We start from the raw sequence: 11,719 nt of genomic DNA on the forward strand, positions 1-11,719 counted from the left end.
TAAATGATATTTTTATCCCTAACACCAACAATGAAGTATGTATTTTTTTGCCTCACCGTGATACTATCCAAAATTTCTTCCCTCGTGACATCATCAACATCGTCCCACGATTCTACTGTGCAACTAACATGCCTCCGAGGAGTAACGCCAATCCAGCTACTAAACTTCCCAGCGTATGTTCCTGTAGGCAATCTGTCTTCTTTATCCCACTCCAATTCAATTGGTTTTTTCTCCTTCACAGCTTTTGACACTAAGTCCAACACTGTTTGACCTCTCTCCTTACACCTTCTCTTCCTCTTCTTGCCTGTCTCACCATCATCGTTATTTTTATTCTTCTTAGCTCGTTTACGCCTTTGTGGACCGATTAATAAACCTGCATTAAGAAATTAGCAATTCATCAAATTCAGTAAATGTATTAAAATAAATAGACCGTGTTAAGTTTGACAACGTACATAGTATTTATAAAGCAGTTTTACATATAAGCATAAACCAATATTTAAAACCATAACTTACTCATTACATGATTATCTTATCCAGCTGATAAACATTTACCGACTATTTACATGAATGGGTTGTTCCTATCCTGTCTCTATTCATTATTTCTTCCTATAGATAGCAGATTCTGCTTCAGAGGAGCATGAGTTCAGGAAACAAAAGATGTGCATAAGCCTACTGAGAATCTGGGACTATATGATTTGGATGAGGAGGGACAAGGCATTCTGGGTTTTCAGTGCTGTCGAATGTTACAAGGCACTCTGTTTTTCACTTGCAGATTCAGTTCTTAATTACTTTATTGATCTATTGCAAGGCACTCGGTTTTCGGTGCTATGGAAATCGATGAGTTGGGTTAGAAGAGGTGGTGGCGGAGCAAGATTAAAAGAAACATCATCTCAAATTTTTAGCAATCCAATCAAGCAATCCTCAACAACAAGATTTAAGCAATCCAATCAAGCAAGATTATACTACGAAGTATATGATTTGGATGAGGAGGAACAAGGCACGAGTTGAAGAGAACCCAGAAACTCAACAATTCTAAGGCAAACTACTGCCAAACTTAAGCAATCCAATCAAGCAATCCTCAACAACAAGATTTATAAATTGAATCAAATAACAAGATTTAAATAAACTCAGAAAATGTTTATTCTTATTGTTTCAATAAAATCAATCACGGCTTGCTTCAATCAATCACGACTTGCTTCAATAAAACATAAAATCAATCACGGTTGCTTCAATAAAACATAAAATCAATCACGGCTTGCCACAATTATGTAGGAGTACAATATAAAGTGAAGTTAAATAGGGTCTTACCAGCAGAACGAACCCCAACGATGAAGGGCGTGTACAACCAGGTGGTGGATGGAGTAGAAGCGACCAACGACAACCAAGGGTAACCAGCGACAATCAAACTGTGCTAGGGCAAAACCAATGATCGCTAGGGCAAAAGTGATGATTGTAGCGTTTGAATGAGATAGAAGTGTAAACGGTAGTCAATCGTAGTCTAATTAGGGATTGAAAAGAGAACGGTGGAGATGGTTAACCGGTCTATTTGTTTATTTAAGAGAATAGTTAAGAGAACGGTGGAGATTGTTAACCGGTCTATTTGTTTACTTAAGAGAATGGTTAGAGTAATTAACCGGTCTATTTGTTAAATTATGACGGTTGGTCAACTAGAACCGTTCTCTTTGTTAAAATAAAAGCACGGTCAAAACAACCAACCGTTCTCTAATGAAATTCTATATGCGCGCCAACCTAAAAATAAGAAAGAGACCGGTTATGCTATCAACCGTTCTTTAAGTGGCGTTCTTAAAGCCTTAAATTGTAGTAGTGCTATGACCGTCTTTGACATGTCATTTGACCATCGTTAACCACCTATAATCGGGTTTGACCGAGACTTTTAAGGGTTTATTGTTGTTGTTGTGCAACCATCTTAAGACGGATATTTGATCGCTATTTCGTGGATGACTTGGGCTGGCCTTGGGTGGATATGGTCGTGGCTTGAGAGGCAGGTCTAGTGGTGGTCATGGGTGGCGGAATGGGTGGCGCAGTAATATGAAAGTGCCCTCTTAAGTGGATTTAGAACAAATTGATTGAGTTGATTAAAGTGTAGTGGTCAAATTGGTCGGTCATGCAAACGTGATTGGTACTCAGAATGATCTGAGCTTACGTGGTTGAGTAGATCAAGCACATACGTGTCGAAAAGCAAGAGTGCGGTCTTAAAATGCAAAGGGAGAAGAGAAGGGGCAGACACTCGCAAGACAAATATGTGAGGCGGAGGCATCTATTTATACTAATCACATGGAGGAATTATGGTAAAAAAAGAATTAGGAAAGAAATCCGGAAAAAAATATGAAAACTGGAGAAAAAACAGCCCAGGAAGAGGCGCAGCAGGAACTGCGACCCTTCCAAGAGGCGCAATACCTACTGCGTTTTTCTCTTGGGCAGTTTCCTCTTCAGCAAGAAAGATTTCCGCGGTTGATTTTAGGAATTAGGGAAGATGTAGGCTTCCTTATTCCGCAAGGTAGATATTTTTGTGCTAAAAGATAAAATTTAGGAATATTACTCTGGAAAATTAGAGAATATTCCGACTCGTGTTTAAGCCGGTTTAAAAAATTGAAGCGGTTTTTTACACAGACTCCAAATGAACTTTAATTTCTGTCAAAACGACCGTATCGGCGCGTAGATGATGACCATGAGGTTGACTCGACTGTTTGAGCTATCATGTGTCGACGAACTTATGAAATGTCATAAATCGCTCCGTGTAATTAAACATGCGGCCCAATCATCACTGGGTGGTTGGCGGGAGGTGCAGAAACGAGTTGTCTACAGAACCCCCACTTTGACTGATGCTTAGACAAGGCAAAAGTCAAAGCATAGCCTCCAGGTTAATCGAAGATTACATCCTGAAGACTATGGGGATGCGAGGTGGCTCAAGGGGTCTGAGCCAAGGACCTGTCGTCGGGAACATTTTAGAATCTGTCGACTATCGGGGAGGGTCGTTTAAAGTCCATTAGACTAGGTAATGAGGCTCGCCAGACATAAGAAGAAATCATACCTGAGACACCCCTGGGTGAAACGGGACTGAAGGCGCTTCGGCAAAACTCTTTTATCTGAAGATAACTTGGTATCTAAAGGCATTAGGGATTACAGGGCTTTTGAAGAAACTTCGTTACACTTCTGAAGGCTCTCACTAAAGGGAAGGCTGAAGGATAACTCTCCGAAGGACTAAACATAATGACGTAACTGAAAAGAACTTCTGAAAATTACTGAAGGGGTTATCTGAAGGTTATCTGAAGGAAGAGCATATGAAGGATTATCCTGAAGGCTGTCTGAAGGAAAAATGATATGAAGGTTCTCTTGGAGGGAGAAAATATGAAGGTTATCTTGAACGGATGACTCTAAAAGATTAAGGCAAGTTTTTGAAAGATCTGAAGGTATAGAGCTCTTCGGGAGTTGTTTCTCTCGAACTCCGTGGGAAACCATATGAGGGTCAGTAGGACGTTGGAAGAAACTTCTGGGACAGAGGCAGGACGTTCTGAGAACCGCCAGGGACAAAAGGGCTTACAGGTATCAGAACGCTAGTAGAAACTGCTGGGACAGAGGTGGGACTTTTTGAGAACCGTCAGGGACGAAGGCATGACTTTCTGAGAACCGCCGAATAAATAATCAACTTTATTGAAGGCATGACTTTCCGAGAAACGCTGAGTGGAAGGTAGGACATTCTGAGGACTGCTGAATAGAAGGCAAGACTTTCTGACAACCGCCGATAGAAAACTTGACTTGGTAGAAGGCGAGACTTTCCGAGAACCGCCGAATAATAATCAAATTTTGGTCGAGGAATACATAGGTTGTATTGCGGCAATGAACTCCTGTTGGGGAACACATAAACGATTAGGAAAATCTTGATCGTCATGGAAGAAACCTTGAGCATCACTGCGAATACTACTAGGGAATATCTTGACTGCCGCTAGGGAGAATGAAGACTTGGGCGAAGCCCCCAGTTGGAGCGAGCTATGCTTCTTATACTCACCTGCATGGTTAGTAGCCACACAATAAAGTAATCTAACAGGCAAATAGCACATAGTACATGAGGAAACACACAAATTTTGAAAGCTCTTCTTTTCATGAAATTTATTGCTTGTAATGCGTTATGCATATCCAATGGGCTCTAGTCACATGACTTGACACGACATTGACTGACTAAGACGCAAGACGACAAACTCATGCAACACTGACTTAGATTTAACATGACATATGGATGACCTTGACAGAATTTGCTTAAGCATGTGCAACCCCTAGCCAAGTGTGGGAGACAACGCGTATCAGTTCTAAAGGTAGAACAATTGCAAGAAAGATGGGGACACATAAGGATATTGATGAGCATGGATAAACCGTCTACTTTGAACATCCTTTGACGCCATTTTTTCTAAAAGAGACCCCTCTTGAAGCACGATAACATGGAGAATTGATCTAAGATCCTATCATCGCCTGGACTGAGCACTAGCTTGACTTAAAATAAGATAGGAATAAAGGAAGGGTGGCGTCTCGGAAGAGATGTATTCAGGATGAGAATATGACCCTGGAATTTGGTAAAAAGGAAGACTGGCGACGAGAAGGAGCCCCCAGTGTAGAGGTGTTGGTTGTGGAAGGGATGGTAATTGAGGTTGGAAGTTGATGGTTAGGGTGGTTGATAATTGAGGTTAAAAGTTTATGCATGGTTGGTGTGGTTGATAATTGAGGTTGAAAGTTTATGGTTGGTGTGGTTGTGTCCTTGTCAGAGGACTGCCTATGTATTTACGTGGAGTGAGATCAAAATAGATCATAGTTCTGAGCTGGCTTTGAGAATTGAGGTCGAAAGTTGATAAGTTGGATGGTTGTGTCCTTGTTAGAGGACTGCTTACGTATTCACGTGAAGTGAAATCTGATACCTGTCATTTAGTACCAAAAATAAATACCTAAAACAACTAACAGAAGCTAGTGGAAGTAGGGTCGATCTCCATAGGGAGGCTATTATATCTATCTGCTATCTAAGTCTATGAGGTAACGAATGGTGGTTTTGAATTGATTTCTAACAAACTAACAGAGAATAAGGCAAGACCAATGCTTATTTTAATGGGGTCCCTGGGGGAGTTAAGGAGAACATATTGCTTGCCACTGGAATTCAGGAAGGACAACTCCCATTTAAGTATCTTGGAGTGCGTATTACTGCTGGCAGGTTAACAAAAGCTCAAGGCCAAATTCTAGTTGAGTAGATTACTGCAAGAATTGTAAGTTTTGGATCCAGACACTTGTCTTATTCTGGGAGGTTGGTACTTGTTAATTCAGTATTGACTTCCTTATATACTTACTGGATTAACATCTTTGTTATTCCTAAGGGTGTGTTGCATAGGTTGAACTCCATCTGTCGAAATTATTTGTGGGATGGTAGTGTTGATCACCTTAGAGTACCCTCTGTCAGTTGGGCAAAGATTTGTTCCCCAAAAAAGGAGGGTGGTCTGGGTTTAAGAGATAGTTTTGTGTGGAATGTAGCTGCTATGGGGAAGTTAATTTGGTGGATCTTTTTTAATCCTGATAAGCTATGGGTGAAATGGATCAGCCAGATTTACTTAAAAGGCAGGAGTTGGACTGAGTATGTACCCAGTGGTGATATTAGCTGGGGATGGAGAACTGTTTGTAGAGTGCGTGATAAGCTCAGTTATGGTTACAGTCAGGGACAGTGGTTACTAGATGCTAAAGGTTATACTGTGAAGAGTGGCTATGAGTTGTTGAGAGTGAAGTATCAGCTTGTTGATTGGCATAGTATTGTGTGGAACAAGTTGGCAATACCTAAGCATAAATTCATCTGCTGGTTAATTGCCAGAGAAGCGTTGCAGGTTAAAACTAAGCTTTTTGGCTTGGGTATTGCTCCAGATGATGATTGTCTGTTATGTGGATGTGCTGTAGAGACACATATACATTTATTCCAGCAGTGCCCTTATAGCAGACTCATTTTGCTAGAAATGGCTAGTGTTTTCCATGTAGCTCTTCCATCTACTGATATCCTTAGGTGGATTTGGCTGCAGAAGTGGTCTAAGCATCGAAGAGGAGTTTTGCTTTGTGCTTTCATGGCGTGTTTCTATTTTATTTGGTTGCAGAGGAATAGAGCAAGGGTGGAGCATTCTCTGGTCAGGCCTGCATTAGTGGTTAGGTTGGCTAGGAATGTTACTAAAATGCGAATTTGTACTTTCCAGAACCAATTTGATATTCATGATAGGCAATGGTTAGAAAGTATTGATGTATGTAAATAGAGATATGTCTCTATCAAATTGGCTTAGTTTGTAAAATTGTTAGGTTGTATTGCCTAAGTTTGTGCTTAATGAAATCTTACATTACACCAAAAAAAAAAAAAAAAGAGAATTAAAGGTGTAATCAAATAAAGAGAAGTATGTTAAGAAGTCGGTTCACCATGGCAATTAATCAACTCAGTCTTAAATAGCTCAGACGATCTAATGTGAGAAGGGTAAGGGAAAGGTCTTTCCGGTCCGCTATTCGCCCTAGAATACAACTAACTTAACTTTCATCCTCATTAGTATAGTCTATTGTTCATAACAGGTCTATTCTTTCCAATCTTCCGATATAGGTCTGAATTTAACCTATTTAACTAGCTTAGAAGCGTGCACTCAACTAAACAATTACAATTATATTGTCATAAAACAGTTCTCACAATTCAATCATCTAATCTATTCATGACATCTTCAACTCACTACCATGACTCCCCTAATCCTAACATAGAGGGATTTAGCTACTCATGCTATTAATGTGACAAACAACAATAACAATGAATAAACTTGAGAGAAACATAATAGATGAGCAATAAACACGAATCATAAACTGATAATAATAATAATAATTAAACAGAAAATAAGAAACAAATATTAAGAACAAACGAAGAAGAATTAAATTAAGAGTAAAGAGTGAAGAAAGATTACAAATTGAGATCCGGAATTAAGAGAAAAAGCAACGTGCAAAAGATAAAGCAGTAGTCTGCTTAAGAGATTAATTAAGAGAATAATAGAGTGTAAAGTGTGTGTTTAACCAAATGACGTCTTAACTTTATATATGGAAGCGTTTTATTAACTAAACACAAGATAATCACGGAAGAAAATCCCGTGTAAATAAGCAAACCTCTCGATCTAGGCATTTCATTCCTCTCGTCGAGCAAGTTTCCAGCCAATCCTCTTGATCGAACAAGTTAGGGCTTCGATCGTGGACCTCCAAAATAGCACACTTCGATCGAGTTCAGCAGGGACTCGATCGAACATCTTGAACCGTCAAAACCACTCGATCGACCAAGAAAGCTCTCGATCGAGTGCCCAACCACCGAAAACAGCTTGCTCTCGTTTGGTTAGCTTCCAAAAACTTCCTTCACGCTTCCCGAGGCATGGCACTTTCACTCTAAATCCTGCATCTCCATAAATGCAAGCTAAGAGGACTGAAAAAGCCACGATTTCACCACTTTGAGGTTCGTTCCTGAAAATGATACGAAACAAACCAAAGTAGCCTAGTCGGGGCATTTTGCAATACAAAACTATAGAAATGACATAGAAATGCATGCAATAAGAGGCCAAAAGACTATAAAAATTGCACGTATCAAATCTCCCCAAACCGAACCTTTACTCGTCCTCGAGTAAACTAAATGCAAACTCATGGAACGGAAATAAAAAATCAGAGCTAACTATAACTTGTCCACTTAAACCATTTGATGCAAACAAAACTGACATTTATAGCTATAACAGTCAAGCGCAAATGAGTTGTATGATGTCCATAAATGAGCTGAACTGTCGACCTTGCATGACCTTTAAAATTGGACTCTCACGGGTGACTCTTCCCTCATGAAGCAAAGGGTAAGTATAAAAGTGTAAGAGAAGAAGAGAAAATAGTCACTCACCTAAACTACGACCCACATAAACATGCTTGCAACTAAAATGATAGACAATTCTAATCACCATACATAAATTCCAACCAAACAATGTCTGTCACAGCCGAGCGCTTACAAAAGTTATGGGAAAGTGAGGCTATGGGTAAGAAAAGGCAAAACAGTTATGGAATATGCGGAGGTAAAGCGTCAAGCTAGCACCTAAACAATATACAAAGCCAATCCGATTCTCAGCCAATTAGAAAATTAAGCACATATGCCCTTTATTTGGCACATAAAAACTCACTCAACCAACACAACAACTCCTCAAAAGATATAAGTAATGCATAGGAGTAAGACCGTATCAAACACAAACTTCCCTTTTTTACACGGTCTATTTTTCTTTTTTTTAATCTTTCACGTTTTTTTCTTTTCTTTTCTCATTTTCCTGCCCACGAATTTCTTTTTTTTTTTTTTTCATTTTTCAACCCTTTTTTTTCAATTCCTTTTTCATCACATCCTCCTTCCTTTTCTTTTCTACCAACTCCAAACAATATAAAACAAAACAACTTCGCATCAATGGAAAATATACCGCAAAAATATACTAAACTAGCTTGACAGGCAGGCTTAATTAGGGTGCAGTATTGGGTCAAAAAGGCTAAATTTGGCTAATGTGGAGCTAAATGGGTGAAAATGAAAGAAAGGGAAAAATTGCAAGCGCCTCCCTGCATGTAACACCGACCACAAACCCAAATGTATGCAAGCAAAAAGCAATCGAATTTCATGAAAGTGCAAATTAATGAACATGCTATGCAAGGAGTATACGACTCTCAATTCCTACATGACTGGTCACAGATGACACCAGTTATACGGCTCTAAAAACTTAGAAATTTTAAGTAGCTTGCCAATTTTTTCAAGTCAAGTCTGTATGTTCAGCTGTATTTTTGACATTAACTCGTAGATATACAAGTGACAAAGCTAATAAAATGACAATGTGTTACAAGGCTTAAGTGAGTTGACAAGTTACAGTGCAAAATCATCATGGAAAATCTACCATTACGACTCGACCTATATGCAAAAATAAACGTGAAATATTTTTTGATTTTTGTGAATTTTTCTATTTTTTTGATTATGAAATTAAAACAACAATGCAAGCAGAAAATAAACGTGAATGCAAAACTATTGCACATGCATACTCAAAGGATGCAATACCCTCCCCAAACCAAAACGGACAACGCCTTCGTTGTCCTCCAGCATACACCAGCAGAATATATGGGGAACGGGATAAATACAGCTAATAAATGAATGAAATAAATAAATAAATGGAAATGAAAAATAAATAAACCAGAAATACTTACAAAATAAGTGAACTTCCCCAAACTAGCCAGAAAACTAGGGAAGTGAGTAAACCAGCAGCTACTCGTCAGCCTCCTCCTCGTCAGTCACCACGATGTCGGGGTCATGCTCCTGCTTCCGTCTCCTCCTCTCGTCAGCTCTAGCTCTCTCCTCCTGCTCAGCTGTGTCCGCCCTGCTCTCCTGCTGTGGGTACCCCTCCGCCGGGTACCACTAGAAAGAAGGGTTTGGCCAGCCGTCTGGAACGGGACGTCCTCTCCTCATGTGATACTCGTATAGAGGGAACAAGGTAAATGTCTGATCCTGCTCTATATGAGCCACTCGACTGCACATCTCAAGGAGAAAAGAGTCACGGCGCCCTTGGTCCATGACCTCGGGCGCCTTAAAGGGTATAGGAGGAACGAAGTTAGCCGGCAGAACCAGCTGTGTAACAGAAGGAGTGGGGATAGGGGTCGGTATAGGCGTAGGCGTGGACGTGGACGTCTGCCTAGCCTGGGTCGGTGTGGACCCTTCCCCAGTCTCAGGTCTCTTTCGCTTCTTAGAAGCAGAAGGAGCAAGTAAAAGGTGGCAAGAAGGTAGAGGTGGTGGTAACCTACCCGACACAATGCTCAAAGGTAAGAGACGGGATAGGTCGGGAAAAGGTAAGGTCACGGACTCGGAACCACTAATCTTCCAAGTCCGCTGGTCCTTAGCTAACCAAAACATCGCTAGCATGACGTCAATGTCAATGTACATGTTCTTATCTAAATGTGTCGGGCCACGGGGGAAGTCAGTAAAGAGGCTACGGGCAATGTAGGACGCCAACCCACCACAAGAAATCGTGCCCTTCCTCTTCTGCACGACAACGTTAAAATGTTGAGCTGTCAGATAAGCAATGTTAAGAACGAAGGGGTCAACACTATCAATGTTCAAATAGCCCGCTAAAATAGACAACTCAACATTATTAACGTTGTTAGGCTCGTGGCGGCCAAAGATCGTCTCCCCGAGGAGAAGATGAAAGTACGGGCTAGGGGAAGATGGATGGGAGCCACCTTCCTCTGGTCAAAGGGAGAGTGTGTAATAGTGCCTCAAAGTAGAGCCCGGAGCTTCCTAGGAGCATCCTGAGGGCCGTCACTATTCAAACCTAACCTCCTCCCAAACTCGGCTAAGGTCCAAGTGAAGGTCTGGTTAAACAGTCTAAAAGAAATGCAAGAACTCTCCGGGTCAGTGTCATAGGCAGCGGATGAGAAAGTAAAAGAGCTAAAAAACTCGAGGGTCACTTGCTCATATGTGAGTGCTCTCATTATGGTCAGACCCGTCATCTCAGTCCCATTTAACAACTCAGCCACAGGTTCTAAAATCCCCAATTTGTCTAATGAAGAACGACACAAGAAACGTGTAGAGGTAATGTTACAGTCCATTAAATGAGTGAAACGAATACGGTGGAGAGGGTTAATAAATCGTACCTGTGGATACTTCGACACAGAATACAAGGAGTCATCAGCTGCGAACCTGGCTGCCATGCGTGCGGCAGCAGTAGAACCCCCTCCCTTAGCCCGTGAAGCAGTAACGGAGACAGCAACTAGCCCAGGAGCGCGGCCAAAAAATGGTCTCAGTACCAAGGCAGACGACGGGACTGTGATGGAGAGTGTCGACACAGCAGGGGTCGACACCAAAGACGGTACAGAGGCAGTAGAAGCAGCTGTAATAGTGACAACAGGGGTGGTGACGGTGGTGGCAGCAGGGACCACCGTCTTAGAGGTAGACGGAGCAGTAGTAGAGCTAGAGGCGGAAACACTACTATCCATCCTATTAATCAAAATAAGTCCTAAAATCAGAACACAATCTAACAACAAGACGATTTTTTCCCCAAAAATTCGAAAATTCGAATCCCTAATTGCACAATTAAAGCCTAAAAAAAGCAATTAAACAATAGAGAATAGGGATGAGGACTTACTTGACGGATTACCCAAGAAGACTTCCAATTAAAATCAACAAATAAGTACCAAACAATCGGATTAAAACCCGATTTTTCGCAAACCCTGATTCGCGGAAAATCCCACTTAAAACACGAAATTTCAAGGGGAATTTAGAGGGCAATGGTCGAAATTATTGCAAGGAACAATTTGTGGGTAATTAGTTTGGTAGAATGGGAAGAAAAATGGAGATTTGGGGTGATATGAGGGGTTTTATCGCAAAAATAGGAGGAAAGAAGAAAGAGGAAATGAAATAGAATAAGGAAGAAAGTTACTCCCTTGCAAGTTATCAGCGGTTCTCACTCGATCGAGTGATTTGATACCACTCGATCGAGAGCTATCTTCTCCATTCTCTTCGATCGATGGCTTTGAAGGTGTTCGATCGAAAGCTTCCTCTTTCTCTTTGGATTTTGCTAGATCGAATACGGCATAGTTTTTGATCGAGGACTTTTGCTTCTCATTTATTCTCGATCGAGTACAGGACAACTCGATCGAGGAACCCTCAATTTGGACATTTTGA

The sequence above is a fragment of the Silene latifolia genome, chromosome Y, assembly GCF_048544455.1.
Source record: "Silene latifolia isolate original U9 population chromosome Y, ASM4854445v1, whole genome shotgun sequence".
Lineage (NCBI taxonomy): Eukaryota > Viridiplantae > Streptophyta > Magnoliopsida > Caryophyllales > Caryophyllaceae > Silene > Silene latifolia.